The sequence below is a fragment of the Hemicordylus capensis genome, chromosome 7 (assembly GCF_027244095.1).
Source record: "Hemicordylus capensis ecotype Gifberg chromosome 7, rHemCap1.1.pri, whole genome shotgun sequence".
Lineage (NCBI taxonomy): Eukaryota > Metazoa > Chordata > Lepidosauria > Squamata > Cordylidae > Hemicordylus > Hemicordylus capensis.
Genome location: NC_069663.1, coordinates 15,635,401 through 15,651,180, shown reverse-complemented (window position 1 = coordinate 15,651,180; position 15,780 = coordinate 15,635,401). Strand labels below are relative to the sequence as shown.

The following is a 15,780-nucleotide window of genomic DNA, read 5'->3' as shown; positions in this document are numbered from 1 at the left end:
TCTATTGGGTTAGCATGGGCTACGGAGTCAAATGCTCCTGGATTAATTTCCATTGAGACTCACCAATTAAAAAGTAAGAAATAGGGGTGGGGGTGAACTACAAAGAGACATGATGGATGAAATTACCTGCTATAAAATGGCAATGGTGAAGAAGATACTTGACATCAAAAGGAACAGGAAGAGTATGATATCTAAACCCACTTCAGGTCTTATTAAAAACCACCCTTCATTTCTGGAGGTAAATTACCTTAAATCAGTGGTACATAAGAGCATAGGAACATAGGAAGCTGCCTTATACCGAGTGTGACCATTGGTCCATCTAGCTCAGTATTGTCTACACAGACTGGCAGCGGCTTCTCCAAGGTTACAGGCCGGGAGTGTCTCCCAGCCCTATCTTGGATGCTGCCAGGGAGGGAACTTGGAACTTTCTGCATGCAAGCATGCAGGTACTCTTCTCAGAGATGCCCCATCTCCTAAGGGGAATATATTACAGTGCTCACACATGTAGTCTCCCATTTAAATGCAAACCTGAGTACATACTGTATGCTGATAACCTCCAGGTTTGACTGCTGTAATGCACTCTGTGTGGGGCTGCCTTTGTATGTCATCCAGAAACTACAACTGGTGTGGAATGCAACAGCCAGACTGGCCTCTGAGACAACCTCAAGAGACCAGAGAACACTGATTTTAAAGGAACTGCACTGGCTACCAATATATTTCTGAGCAGAGTTAAAAGTGCTGGTTATTATTACCTATATAGCCCTTACTGGCCTGGGTCCAAAGTACTTAAGAGAATGCCTCCTTTGTCATGAACCCTGCCGCCTATTAAGATCATCTGGGAAGGTCCCAGATGGTGGTTGCCACTGGCTCATTTGGTGGCAACTCTGGGCTGGGCCTTTTCTGTGGCTGCCCCGGAGCTCTGGAATAAGTTCCTGTCAAAATAAGAGCTTCTTCATTGGATTGCCTTTAAAAAGACCCTCAAGTCACACCTGTTTTCTCAGGCTTTTAGTTAAAATGAATTTGAAACTGATTCTTTCTATTCTGTAAAATGGCTTTAATCGTTTTTATTCTGTTTTTACCTTTATTGTATTTTAAATTAAATGCACTGCGTAGGGATACACATAGCAGGCATTAGATAGATAGATAGATAGATAGATAGATAGATAGATAGATAGATAGATAGATAGATAGATACTTTCCTGTAGAACCCAGGGAGGGAGGAATTGTTGTTTGCAAGGGCAAGGCAGTGGAGCCAAATCAGGAATCTTAATAGTTTAATGCAACTGATTTTATGTACAGAGAGGCCAATGCAAACTGCTTTTCAGTGTTCATGCTGCTGGCTATTGGTTAGCCCCTCTTCTACCCCATGACTTGAATACAAGTAACTAAAGCACTATGCAAAAGCTGGCCTGGATCAAGAAAAGGATGACCCAAAAACAGCACATCTAACTATGTTCAGCATCATCTACCTATTAACAGTATCCTGAGAGTGTGCCAGTATGCTCTGCCTCAATGCTGACGTTCTCAGAAACTTCATGCTGCCGCGCTTGCAGTGTTTGTCTGAAGAAGCAAATGCTGTAAGTGTGATGTCGCTTGTTTCTGTGACTGGAAGTTAGGGGCACACCAGCCTTCTGATCACAAAAACAAGCTCCATCATGCTTACAGCATTCGCCTCTTCAGACAAATGCCATAAGCATGGAGAACATGGTAGTGTGAGGTTTCTGATGGGGCTGTAGCTCAGTGGCAGAACATCTGCTTTTCATGCAGAAGGTCCCAGGTTCAATCCCTGGCAGCATCTCCAGATATAGCTGGGAGAGACTCCTGCCTGAAACCTTGGAGAGCAGCTGCCAGTTAGTGCAGACAATATTGAGCTAAATGGACCAATTGCATGACTTGATATAAGGCAGCTTCCCAAGTTCCTATGTTCTGAACACCTCAGTGCCAGAGATGGGCTTTCCAGCACACTCTTGGGATGGTGTTCACAGGCAGTAGCAGCCAGTGCAGGTGCCGCTAGCACACGGGGGTGGGGTGGCGGTGGCAGTGAGAGGCACCTTTAAGCATAAATTTGTAGGTGCTTACCTCTGCTACCAATGCTGGCCATACACACAGCCTCCGCCAGGTGAGTAGCTTCGCCAATCCCCTGCCACAGGAGGTGTTGGGCACCACGCTGCTGCTCAGAGCAAATTTCAGGTGCAGCAGTAGAGGAGGTAAGCAGGTACAGTATGCCATTTTTATAATGCCCCCAAAGGGCTGTTGTTAGGTACTCACAAGGTCTCCTTCTGCAGTCTACCAGCATGGTGGTCTTAGCTAAACTATAAAGACTGCCTTTCAATCTCAAACTTACTTAGTGACCAACCAAGCAACCAACCTTTATTTTTGTCAATGACCTGAAAAAAAGAAAGCAGACATTTTGTATAGCAATCCCATCACCTAGCCCAGGGATTCTCAGTGTTTGTTCCCCAGATGTTATTGGACTTCAACTCCCATAATCCTCAACCCTAGTGGCCTTTGGCTGGGGATTGTGGGAGTTGAAGTCCAATAACATCTGGGGACCCGAGGTTGAGAACCCCGAGCCAACCTTCAGATCTTCAGAACCATACAGAATACAGCAGTGTGTTAACAATAAATTAAGGGAGACATTTACACAACCCAAACCTAGGTAGGACAAGTGTCCTACCCAAGTTTGAGAGATGTGTGTGCTCTCTATGTTCAATTTTTGGGAGCAAACAATGAGGTAGGAAGAGGGAGAAGTGATTGTGTGGAATTGAGGTAGGAGGAAAAAGCTGGGTAGGACAGTGCTGACCTACCCAGCTTTCAAACCCAGCATTTGACCAAGGTAGGAGGAAAAGCTGTCCTGTAGAGCCTTGTGGTCTCTTAGAGCTCAAAATCAGATATAAACAAATCATGTCTGATCCTAATGGCTACTGTGCAAAACCTAGCTGCCTTAAATGTAATTTCAGTATTGTGCCCTGCAAGAAAAAATTGGCACTATGTTCTTCAGAACAGACAGGAAAAGGTTTAATTAACAGATTTCACACTTCTTGATAACATTTACAGTTTACAAGAACACATTCTATTGATTCTATTACACCAGAGTTACATGGACATAGTTTTCATTATAATGAACTTTTAGATATTTCCCAGATAATAAGGCCAAAGGTAAAGCGATACATCAGGCCATAGTGAATGCCCTTCTATGACTCCACTCAATACCATTGAGTTAATAACATACTTTGCTGGTTTAAAACAACAATTAATTCTTCCTGATTTAAAATATCTAGAGACAAGATTCATGCCCACTTGATGTTCCATGTCTTTAACATGCTGCTTGATGGCCGCCTCGGCATGGTCATACCCAGACAACAGTAAAAAGTCTGGGTCAAAAACATAATGCAAAAGCTTTGTTTCTGTTTTATTCAGAAACAACTCCATTTTTCTCCTCCTCCTTTCCCCTTTCAGACTCCACCCTCCACACTCTCTATCGGATCCCCACTGCGACAACCTTCTAAACAACATAACATAAAAGATACTGGAGTTCTTCTCATGATCAGTGAGAAGAGCTCCTCCAAGATCTGTGGGGAGAGCGGGTTAGCCCAACCCTCCCCACAAACTGATCCTTCGCTGGGTGGGCGGACCGCCCGCCCAGACAAGCAGTGGCTCTCTTGCAGTCCACCTGCGACTCACCTGGCAGCTCCAGGAGTCAGGTGCAGGGAAGCGCTGCCATGCTGCGCCCCCCACTCCCGAGCCCCAATAATGCACTTTGCAATAATGCACTCCACTCGCATAGCACTATTAATAATATAGCACTATTAATAGCATGATTAGTAATAATTATTAGTAGTAAAAATATTAATAGCACTATTCGTATTAATAGCACTAGTAGTGCATAGCACGATTAATCCTCTCTAATAAAACGCTTGGTGTCCATCCGTGGACAGACACCAAGCGTGCGTTCGTGCCTGGCCTTTTCTGGGCATGCGCAAAGAGCATGCCCAGAACAGAGCAAGGCAGCCGTGAACGCCGGCACCTGGCAGCCATGTTGGGCGGCCAGAAGCAGCCGCCCCGAAGAAGCCAGGTAAGCGGCGGCGGGGGACAGTGGCCGAGATGGCGGCGAAGCCGACTCCTCGGCCAGAGGATGCGGCGCGGCGGAGCCATGGCCGAGGCCTGGCCGCGCCGCCGCATACTCGGCTTCTTTGGGGCGGCCGCTTCTGGCTGCCCAACATGGCCACCGGACGAGGCGGCGGGGGAAGCTCGATGCGGCGGTGGATCTGGGCACCAGTGGGCCTGGTGGGAGCCGCGGGCAGCAGTAGGTGGTGGGCCCGGCCGGAGCCGCGGGTGGCAGTGGGTGGCGGGCCTGACCGGAGCCGCGGGCAGCGGTGGGTGGCGGGAGGGGGAATGGCGGCGGGGGTCCAGAGCGCACAGCTCCACTAGCGCCCGTTATCCAACGGGCTTACAAACACTAGTAATATAATAATATAGCATTGTTGCACTTGCATTACTGGAATCCCCCCGAGTGTGCCTGCTGTGTCTGCAAGCAGCCACGGCAGACACACAATCAATTAAATGCAGTTAAGTTAAGTTATGCACTTGCTCCCTTAACCTCATTTAACTAGGAGGCTACATAGGTGGGCTTGCTGCAGTGTAGCCACCGAGATCGGGCGTGATCTCAGTGGTTCACATGAGCATGCAAATCCAGGATGGGCTCCCTTAGCCCAGTTTTGCATGCTCATGTGAATAGCCTCACTGGATAGAATACAGCAGTTTCCAGTGTGGGTGATTTAAAGGTATCAGTCAGCGTCAGATGAGCCAAGCCACTGGGAGAAAAAATTAATTTAAGACAGAGACTTATATCGAGCCAATATCTGGCCTCAGCCTTCAAGATACTGGCCTCAAATCTTAAGATTACATTCGGGACAGGTTTCATTACCTGAAAAACAGCTCTTAAACATTTAGACTGGATCATCTCCAATAATGAAAAACTGGAGTATAGCACAAGCTGGGCTCCATAAAGAAGTGCTTAGTGAACAAGCAGTGGTAAATTGCCTCATGAAATTCATTCTCTCCAGATAGTCTGGGAGAAGGTAAGAATAGCAAGTTTTGGAAAGTGTGAGTACATCACCAAATATACATACAACATAAGCTTGATCACTAAGCTATTGCCTCGACGCTCAGGATAAAGAACCAAGACACCAGATATATTGACTGAATATGAGACAAAGGATTCACACAATCTGCCCAGAGAACAATTTGTTATGGGGTGGCTAACAAATGATGATGATGATGATGATGATGATGATGATGATGATGATTTATCAAAAACTGTTTTCTACCCAGGTGTGGGAGCTGTGTTTGCTTCCAGTTTTCCATTGTGTGAAAACAAGGTCGGAGGAAAACCTGGGTAGAAGTGATTGTGTGGAAGCAAGGTAGGAGGAAAATCTGGGTAGCTGTTCCTCCTACCATGGCTTCCACACAATCACATCTACCCAGGCTTTCCTCTTACCTTGCTTCCACACAAGTGGAAATTGGGAGCACACACATCTCCCACACCTGGGTAAAACACAGTTTTTGATTGTGTGATTGACCTCACAGAGGCAGGTCTCATGATCAGTGAGACCCGCCTCCAGACAGTTTGCGGGGAGAGCGACGAGCAGAGAAGCAGCCCTGGGTGGCCGGAGCAGCTGCCCACACGACTGCCAGCTCTGTTACGGAGCCGGCGGGAGCTGCGGGGATCGGGGGCCGAACAGTCCCCGGAAGCTCCAGCACTCGCTCCGCTAACTTTGGCTAAGGGCGGGGGCAGTTAAGCAGGTTACTCGCTTGTAAACCACTGGGCTCGCCTGTGAGTCTAGTGTTTCACACGACCAGCAAAAATCAAGCTAGGCTCTCCTAGCCTGATTTTTGCGGGCCGTGAGAATAATCCCACAATGTTATTACTTAACCTGTTATGATCTGCAAGGGGCTAGATCTACTTAGATCTACACCACCACCATTTCCAATGCAAAGGTTGCCAATCCTCCATGCCTGGAATCTCCAGGAAAGATTGAAAGCATTCCTGCAGATTTTAATTGTGAGTCCACGACAATACAAATTTTAGAAGAAAATAAATAATCCAGACTTCAAAAAGGAAGAGAAGGTAGAGATAATTCAGAGGCCATCTGCATCAAGGTAAACAGCCAACAGGGTAAGTTCCAAAAGGCATCTCATATGGTGCTTGCACATCTCTAGAGAATTCAAGAAGATCCTCACATGTGTAGAGCATGAAACTGAAAGATTGTTTACAACATTTATGGAAACAACTTTACTATCAGTGTTTACTAGAATTGCCAGTTTTTTTAAAAAAATGACCCTGTTTCTCCAGCTTTCTGCTTGGCTTAGTCTCATGCCAAAGGGTAGTCTCAGGTCATATTTGGACCCACCCCTTTTTGAATAGGCTCCTCCCCTTTATTGCTAGGACCAGTTTCATCATCAACCCCCCCCCACCACCACCATTATCAAGTGTTGGCCATTTTGCAACCTTATCAGATCCTGGCTCAAAAATAAAAAGGTTTTGGATGCTTCTACCTGGCACCCCTAGTGGTCAGAGGCGCTCTAACCCCTGGACCTTGGGGCCCCGGTCCGTGGCCTCCAAGGTCGGGGGGGGCTCCAAATGGCCGGTGGGGTGCTCCTGTAGCCACCCCACACACACCACCCCTCACCAACCCTGCTGTGCCAAACCTCTTTTCTTTTCTTTTTTTAACTTCAGCTGCCGCTGAGGGGTAGCCGCTGGTGGGGATGAACCGAACAGTCCTTCTCCCCTGCACAAGTGGCGGTGGTGGTGGCCAGAGTGATGCTGGGCCTCTCCGTTTGGCCCAGAGTCTCTTGCTAAGTGCGAGGCATGCCTGCACAGTTGAGAGAGATCATCGCAAGCCTGTGACCTCACAGGCTTGCGACAACCCCTCTCAACTGTGCAGGCATTCCTTGCAATTATCAAGAAACACTGGGCCAAACGGACAGGCCCAGCATCGCTCCGGCTGCCGTTGCTGCCGGGGGTGGGGAGAAGGACGGCTCAGCTCAGCTCCTGGCAGCCACCCCTTGGCTGTTGGAGATGAACTTCCAGTGCATCGACCTTTTGCACCAACTGTCCTAATGACCACTGGGGCATTGGGAGTAGAGACAGTGAGTCAGGGTCTCCCTAGCTGTCCCTGCTCTATGAACCCTGAACTGACTCTGCAGCACTTCCTGTGCTGAGTCACAATCCTTCCTTTCCTCCTAGGGAGCAGATAGAAACATCTTTCTCTCTCTCCTTACCTATCCATTATGTAGTCCTTTAGATTAAATATAGGTCTTTCCTATCTAAGTGTATTTAACCAATAAATATTTAGTGTTTAGTTATACCAGGATCTCTGTGTGTTTTCTCTAAATAGCTGCAATGTCTAAACCATCCTCTGCTACCTACTCTGTAACTAGAGTGCGTGCTCATTCCTAGTGCTCTGCTGTTATACCTATTGTGGGTAAAAATCAACAACCTCTAACATTGGCCACACAGCGGCTGAAGTTAAAACAACAATGGTGTTTCAGTGTGGTAGGAGGCCCCCAAGAGTAAGTTCCAGGGGGCCCTGTGCTGGGGGCAGGGGGGCTTATGGCGGGGTGGTCCATGTGCCAAAATTACCTAGGTGCAGCCCTTCTAGTGGTTACCATAAACTCTAGAACAAAGAATGATACAAAGCTCCCCATGTGGTTACTTATTACAAGGTTGCACAATACTTCAAGCAGCATATATGGGAGCCTATTATTGTACAGTTCTTTGTACCAGAAAAGCCAAAGCACCACCATTGGTCTAGAAGTGCTGTGTGAGTTAAATCAAAGCGATCTGATCCACGTTGCTTGTCCTCCAGTTATATTCGGATGTGGCTTTTCTACTTGTCCAGCCCAACTCACAGAGTGCAATTTCTAAACAACTTCCAATCAATGAAACTTCCCTGATGGTTTTCACCCTTTGCCTGACATTTCATAAGCTGGCATCTTCTATATAGACTCTGGCAGGCTAACTGATATAATTCTGAGTAATTTCCCAGGAGACCCACAGGGCAAAGAGGAGCAATCTGCTTTTGTTTGTCCTAAGAAGTTTGAAAGAAACTACTGTAATCTCTTTCCTATAGCAGACAATGAAATTATTTTGTCCTTGAGAGTTCTTCACTGGCAATTTTTTAATATTTCTAAGATCCTTCCAACATTGATTGTTTTCCTTTGCCTGGATGGACAGTTTTTTACCCCATTGGACAAAGATGCTAAATTGTAACTGAAGCCATAATACAAAAACATTTCAAAACCAGTTCATTGTAATGCAAGGGCAGCGGTAGTATCACATTTGGCCAATCCTTAGGTCAATGGAATACCTGAATGGAGAATAATGGTATAATCCTCAGAGGTAGAGAAGGAAACTGGTGGTGGGAGGTATTATTTTAGTCCATAAGCCAGGCCCACAAATTTTGGCCGTTGGTACTATCGAAGGTATGAATGCTCATCATGATTTTTGGCAATGCCTACCCTCCTAGAGATGCAAAATAGGGAAAGCATCATTGCACTTCCCATATTTACCCAAATTGAAGATTACCCTGAATTTAAGATGACCCCCTTAAAAAGCAGAGGGTATATATAGGTTATACCTGCATTTACTCAAAAGGAACAGGGCTCTGAATTTAAGATGGGCTCCTGATCTGTAATATCAAAAAACATGGGGGGAAACCCAGTCTTAGATTCAGGTAAATACAGTAAAGCTGTTTTTATTTCTTTATCCCTACCCGCTATTGATTGATTGATTACGTGCCGTCAAGTTGGTGTCGACTCTTAGCAACCACTTAGATAGATTCTCTCCAAGATGATCTGTCCATCTTGGCCTTTAAGGTCTCTCAGTGGTGCATTCATTGCTATCGTAATCGAGTCCATCCACCTTGCTGCTGGTCATCCTCTTCTTCTCTTTCCTTCAACTTTTCCCAGCATTATAGACTTCTCAAGGGAGCTGGTTCTTCGCATAATGTGTCCGAAGTATGATCGTTTGAGCCTGGTCATTTGTGCCTCAAGTGAAAATTCTGCATTGATTTGTTCTATGATCCACTTGTTTGTTTTCCTGGCCATCCATGGTATCCTCAAAAGTCTTCTCCAGCATCAAAGTTCAAAAGCATCAATGCTTTTGCTATCTTGCTTCTTCAAAGTCCAGCTTTCACAGCCATAGAGTGTCTTGGGAAAAACCATGGTCCAAACGATTCTAATCTTTGTAGGTGTAGACATGTCACAGCATCTAAGTATCCTTTCCAAGGCCTTCATTGCTACCCTACCAAGTGCTAGTCTGCGGCATATTTCGTGACTGCTGGATCCTTTACTGTTGATGGTCGATCCTAAAAGACAGAAGCTATCCACCACTTCATAATCAATTCCAAGGCTGGTGGCTGTACCCATTGTCATTAGTTTAGTCTTTTTTACATTTAGATGTAGTCCCATTTTTTCACTGTGCTCCTTGACTTTCATTACTAGAGCTTGCAAATCATCAGCATCCCCCTATAATGAGGGTTAAATTGCAGCCATTTTTGAGCAGAGGAAAGAGTTAGGTTAGGTTTGGGGTAACAATGAACAAATTGTTGTACGGTCACTATGGAGGAATCTTTGGAAGGCTTTCCTGCCAATTTCCATTTCCATTCCTCGGAAAACTTCAATTAAATGCCACAGTAGTTTTTGAAGCTCTTCTCACGATCCGTGAGAAGAGCTTCTGTCGGGTCTGTGGGCAGAGCGGTCTTAGCCTGCTCTCCCTACAGACGATTGAACCTGTAGCCCTGGGCGGCCAGATCGGCCACCCACATGACTGCCAGCTCCGTCACAGAGCCAGCGGGGGCTGCAAGGATCAGGGGCCATGCGGCCCCTGGAAGTTCCCGGATGCCTCGCGCAGGTGTGGGCAACTCACAATCCAGTAGACGGGGATAGCGCAGCACGCGCTCCGCGAACCCAATTTAAGGGGAGGGGTGGTTATGGAGGTTAGCTACCAGGAGCCACGCAGCTCCCACCGACAATCGCCCAAAAGTGGGCTGGGCTCCCTTAGCCCGCTTTTGGGTGATCATGGGAATAGCCTCTTTGTGTTTTTAAAACATTGACAAGTTGTAAAACACCATTGCAAATTTGTTTAGTTTTAGTTTAGTTTATTGACACAGTCATCAACCACCACAAAATAAAAGAACAACCTTTCATAAGTGCCATTATACACTAGAAGAATATTTGAAAACATAAAAGAATATTATGGTGTCTTCAGTTCTAATAATTCCATCCACAATTATTCCACCTTGGTTGGAACATTTAATCATCATGTTTCTGATAGTATATGCAATAATACAAAATTTTGCCACATTGATGGTAAAATCATTATCATGATCTGATAGAAGGGGACAGGGGTGTTTCTAGGGGAGAGGGGGCCCATGTCCACCCCTCTCCCCGGTGGCCCCTTGGAGCAGTGGAGATTGTGAAGAAAATAGGGAGGGGTGGATCTGGGGGGCCCTCAGGAGCTTGGGGCCCGGGTCCTTTGAACCCATCCGCTCAATTATAGCTACACATCTGGAAGGGGAGAAATGTAAAATTTATCTGACTGTCCTGGGGTTTTCACTAAAATTGGAGCTATAACAAATAGACAAATGTCTCTATAACAAGTGCAGTAAAGAAGCACATGTCCCCTTGTTTCAACTGCCCTTGTTTGATACAGACACAAAAATGTTTAGAGTAGAGGAGTTTGCAATATCTCCCCTCAAATAAGGGTGATGGCAATAAGTTAAATCGTGCCAAGGTAAAAGCTCTCCAATACTTTGGTGCTACTAGGCTGAAAAGATATGGGATTTTGCTACAATGCCATAACCCTGGGTAGCAACAGTCCAAGCTCTTGGCCTTCTGAAGGTCAGTATGGTGAATTTGTAGATTTGTTGCCAATTTGGCCATTGCTGTCCTGATGTTAATAAAAACAAGGTAACACGCCAAAGGTTTTGCAATGCTATCACCTGTTTTCCATCGCTAGGGGTGTAGGCCTCGTCCAAAATCACAATGAGCATTCATCACCAGAAATGGTAGTTTAGAATCCAGAGTAAAAAGTTGTGGCACTCAAGGACAAGGCAGTGGAGTAGAATCAGGAATATCAACGGTTTAATGAAATAAATTTTAATTACAGAGAGGCAAGTGCAGACTGCTTTCAATGCTCTTACTGATGGGTGCAGATTCCAAGGGAAAGAGTTGTGATATGCAAGGACAAGACAGTGGAGTGGAATTATGATTGGTAATAGTTTAATGAAATAGATATTCTGTGCAGAGACGCAAGTTCAGTCTGCCTACAGTGCTCTTGCTGCTGGCTGTTTGTAAGTCCTGCCTCTACTCCAGGAATGGAATACAAGTAACTAAAGCACCATTCAAAAGCTGACTTGGGTCAAGGAATAGGTTAACCAAAAACACCACAGTCAGCCTCGCCTCCACTTCAGGACTGAACTAAAAGTAACTAAAGCACCATTCAAAAACTGGCCTGGATCAAGGAATGGATTCACCAAAAACACCATGAGGCTATTTCCATGACCAGGAGAAACCAGGCTAAGGGAGCCGGATCTCTGGATCTGGTTTTCCCTGGTCGTATACTGCAACAGGAGCTTCACAGCTCCCAGCAGCAAACCTCCCTAAGTGCCCCCCCCCTTTTGGGGGGTGGCACCGCCCGATCGTCTGCAGGTCAGACGCCTGATCAACTGCGAGGAGACCAGGGCCTCAGAACCCTCATAGGCTCTTCCACACTGCTTGTGTGGAGAGCCACCACAGTTACCAACCACCCCAGCTGGCTCATGTACGAATTGGTTGGTGAGGGTTCAGCTACAACTACGAGGGTCCAATTTCTCCTTTTTGATATTTTGAAGGCAGAGAATAGTGGATGGTTGCATTATAAATTATTGCACCAGTGCAGAATCCCTTCTGATGTTGACTGCTTTCTCAGGTTCTGTATTAATTCACCGCTGCAGTGGATCCAAAGCAATCATAATCTCCCTCAGCTTTGGAAGAGCTTATTTATTTTATTGGCATTTCCCTGGTGCTCAGCCCTATGTTTTCCAAGTGCCACACAAGATTAAAGGTACTTCGTCTACTTCTCAATTTTCAAACCCTCTCTGAGAGACAAATGATGTGTTTGAAACACACTCTAAAACTGGAGGGGGGCTAACTGGATTCCCAACATGACAGAAGTCGTGGGGGGGGGGGAATGAAACCCTGAAAGATACTTTCTCCTTCAGTATCCCAGCTAGCGGCAAGCCCAAATAATATATTTCCTTTAATTCAACAAAAACCATAAAATAGCATCCCACAAAATAACGACGAGAGGCCAAATTGCTCGGGGACCCAGGAGAAAGAAAACAGAGGCCCCAGAATGACCTGCCACCAGAAAATGGATGGGAAGGAACGACAAAGGGAAACAATGGCCCATTTATCCTTTGGAATATCTTCAGTCCTTAGTCCTCACCATATGTTTTCACATTGCTATCTCAGTGAACTGAATTGCTTTCATTTTGTTACTGTTATTGCATCACCACTAACACCATCACTCAAAAATCCATGTCAGTCCATTAGAAAGAAGACGGAAGTAGCTGCAGGGCAGCACCTTTATTAGGACCAACTAACATAGCACACAAGTCAGCAAGCAAGACACTGAGACTGTTTTCATGTGTAGGCAAAACCAGGCGAACAAAGCCACGCCCGGTTTTGCCTGTGTGTGAGAAACTCCAGGATTGCGCCCGATCCCGGTGGCACCTCGGTGGCAAACCCTCTAAAATGGGCTTAAGAGAGTGAGCACTCTCTTAACCACATTTTTCCGAATGTCTGCCAGCCCCGGCTGCTTGTAGCCATGTGGGCTTCCAGTAAAGGACCTTGTAGGTGGTGGGAAACCTGGTCAGAAGACCAGGAAATGATTTTACCAAAGAAGGAATCCTGATTGGTCAGCACAGGGAGCCAACACTGATGATCTGAGATTTGATGTCAGGTGGAAGGGGTTGGCTTCCCACACTGATCAACCAGGATTCCTTTTCATACACAATGAGGCCATTCTCACAATCCGTGAGAAGAGCCTCTAGGGGGTTAGTGGGGAGAGCAGGCTCAGTCCACTCTCCCCACACAAGAGCAGGGCTTAGTCCTCTCTCCCCACACAAGAACAGGGTAGCAGCCCTGGGCGGCCGGATTGGCCTCCCACACGACTGCCAGCTCTGTCATGGAGCCGGTGGGGGCTGGCAAGTTTGGGGGCCGTGCGGCCCCCAGAAGCTCCACCATTCCCCGCAAGAGCGCGCAGGGCATGCTGGAGAGACCCCCAAGTCAGGAGGCTGCTTTTCAGCCTCCCTGGTGGGGTCTCCTCACGAGTAGTTGCATCGCAGAGCCACACTGCTGCAACTCACGATTTTAAAAACTGGGTTTGCGGAGCTCTCGCTCCTCATGTGCTTCCTTGGTGCAGAGCCACGCCACAGCAGCACACGATCAACTAAATGGGGTTAGCGGCGTGCTCAGTCCACTAACCTAGCTTTAGGGGAGAGGTAGTTTTCATAGTTTGCTGCCGGGAGCCACATGGCTCTCGTGGCAGCAGACCAACAGGAGAGATCGGGCTAGACTTCCTTAACCCGATCTCTCCTGCTCGTTGGAATAGCCTCACGGGGGCTATTCCCACAATCTGCAAAAATCGGGGTAGGGGAGCCTAGCCCGATTTTTGCAGGTCGTCAGAACCACTGGGCTCGGCTGCGAGCCCGGTGGTTCTGGAGCGGGTAACCCGCTCAAGAACCCCTGCTCCAAAACCAGGTTTGCGGAGTGAGCACCTTGCAAACCTGGTTTTTTTAATCGTGAGTAGCTGCGGTGTGGCTTCACGCCACGCCTACTCATGAGTAGACCCCCCAGAGGGGAGGCAAAAAGCCATCTCCCAGCTCTGGGGGTCTCCTCAGTATGTCCTGCGTGCTTGTGCAGGGCATACTGGGGCTTCCGGGGGGCGCGCAACCCCCGAGCTAGCCAGCCCCAGCCAGCTCTGTCTTGGAGATGGCAATCGTGTGGGCGGCTGATCTGGCCTTCCAGGGCTCACTCCCTGCTTGTGAGCGGGGAGAGAGGGCTTAGCCCGCTCTTCCCACTCACCGCCCCAAACTGGGTCTCATGGATCATGAGACCCAGTCCACTGTGTTCTACCCAGGTTTGGGAGCTGTGTGTGCTCCCAATTTTTGGTTGTGTGGAAGCAAAGTGGGAGGAAAACCTGGGTAGCCTTTCCTCCTACCTTGCTTCCACAAAATCACTTTTACCCAGGTTTTACTCCTACCTTGCTTCCACACAACTGAAAACTGGGAGCACACACAGCTCCCAAACCCGGGTAAAACCCAGATTTTGATTTTGTGAATGATCTCATTGTATGCATGCAGCTAAAAACAAAGTACTGTATCCTTTTAGTTTCAGAGTAGTAAATTTGGCTTAGAAACAGGATTAAGGTGTTCAACTGGGTTCAAGTGAGGAGTTGTGTAAACAAAGAGGAGACACTGAAGATGAAATATCAGTCAGAGGTCAGTAATAGGAAATAAAAAAAACTAAGGGGGAGCTGCTTTCCTCCCAACTAGCAGAATGTTTGTGAACATTCTAAGGCAGGGGTTCCCAACCTGTGGTCCTCCAGATATTGCTGAACTACAATGCCCAATGTATTGTGGCTGGGGATGATGGGGGTTGTAGTTCAGCAACATCTGAAGAACCACAGGTTGGGAACCTCTGTTCTAAGACATTACCAATGGGGCAAGAGGCTCTGTCACTGTCAGTGCCACCATTAAGCCCAATACTGCATTCAGATATAAATGTTTTCAGTTTTTCAACCGGATTTTCATTTTTGAATAGAATTTTAATAGAACATTTACTTTCTAATCATAGGAACATATCAATCTGCCATATACTGATTCAGACATAAGAGCAGAAGAACAGCCCTGCTGGATCAGGCCCAAGAAGGCCCATCTAGTCCAGCATCTTGTTTCATACAGTGGCCCACCAGATGCCACTGGGAGCCCACAGGCAGGAGTTGAGGGCATGCCCTCTTTCCTGCTGTTATTCCCTTGCAACTGGTATTTAGAGGCATCCTGCCTTTATTTCCCCCAATGCACCACTCAAGCGTTCAGTCTTTATCAGAAGAGGGAAGCACCCGCCATCATGGAAGTGTCTACAATCATGCTTACCGCCTTGCGATTAGGAGCATGGTTGTCCCCCTTTGCAAACCAATGGGGATGTGTACAAAACCACCTGGCATGGTTCGGTTAGTGTTCGAACTGAACTCGAACCACACCAGGACAGTTTGGTTCTGGCCCCTTTTGAACCCCCCGCCGTCCAGGTTCAGTTCAGTCTGAGGGGGGCGTTGATGAGCCTTTAAAGAAAATTTAAAATTTACCCCTTCCAGGGGCTTCTCCAAGGTGGTGGTGGGGTCATGACCCGGGGACATGACCTGGCCATGCAGGGTCCCACTGCACAAGCATAGCAGCCTGCAAAATGGCCACCACACCAGAGAATAGGTCTGGAAAGGGCCAAAGAAACCAGAACTGGGTGAATTTTAAATGAAGGAAGGTGGGGAGAGGGGGAACCTCCGTGGACCCTCCACCACCACCTTGGAGAAGTCCCCCAGAGGGGTAAGTTAAAAAAAAACGTAAAAGGCTCGTTGAACCCCCAAACTAGCAGGAGGTTTTGGTTCGAGGTCAAGCCGAGCCTGGTGTGTGTGTGGGTGGGTGGGTGGGTGGGGGTTGGCTTGACCCCGAACTGAAC

General features: G+C 47.3%; 1 non-coding gene across 1 annotated transcript; it reads left to right on the top strand.

Annotated features, from left to right (window-relative positions):
* The first annotated feature begins 1,726 nt into the window (after window positions 1–1,726).
* TRNAE-UUC (transfer RNA glutamic acid (anticodon UUC)) lies at window positions 1,727–1,798 on the top strand. The gene has a single exon. It is a non-coding gene; the product is annotated as a tRNA-Glu (tRNA).
* The last annotated feature ends 13,982 nt before the right edge of the window (window positions 1,799–15,780 follow it).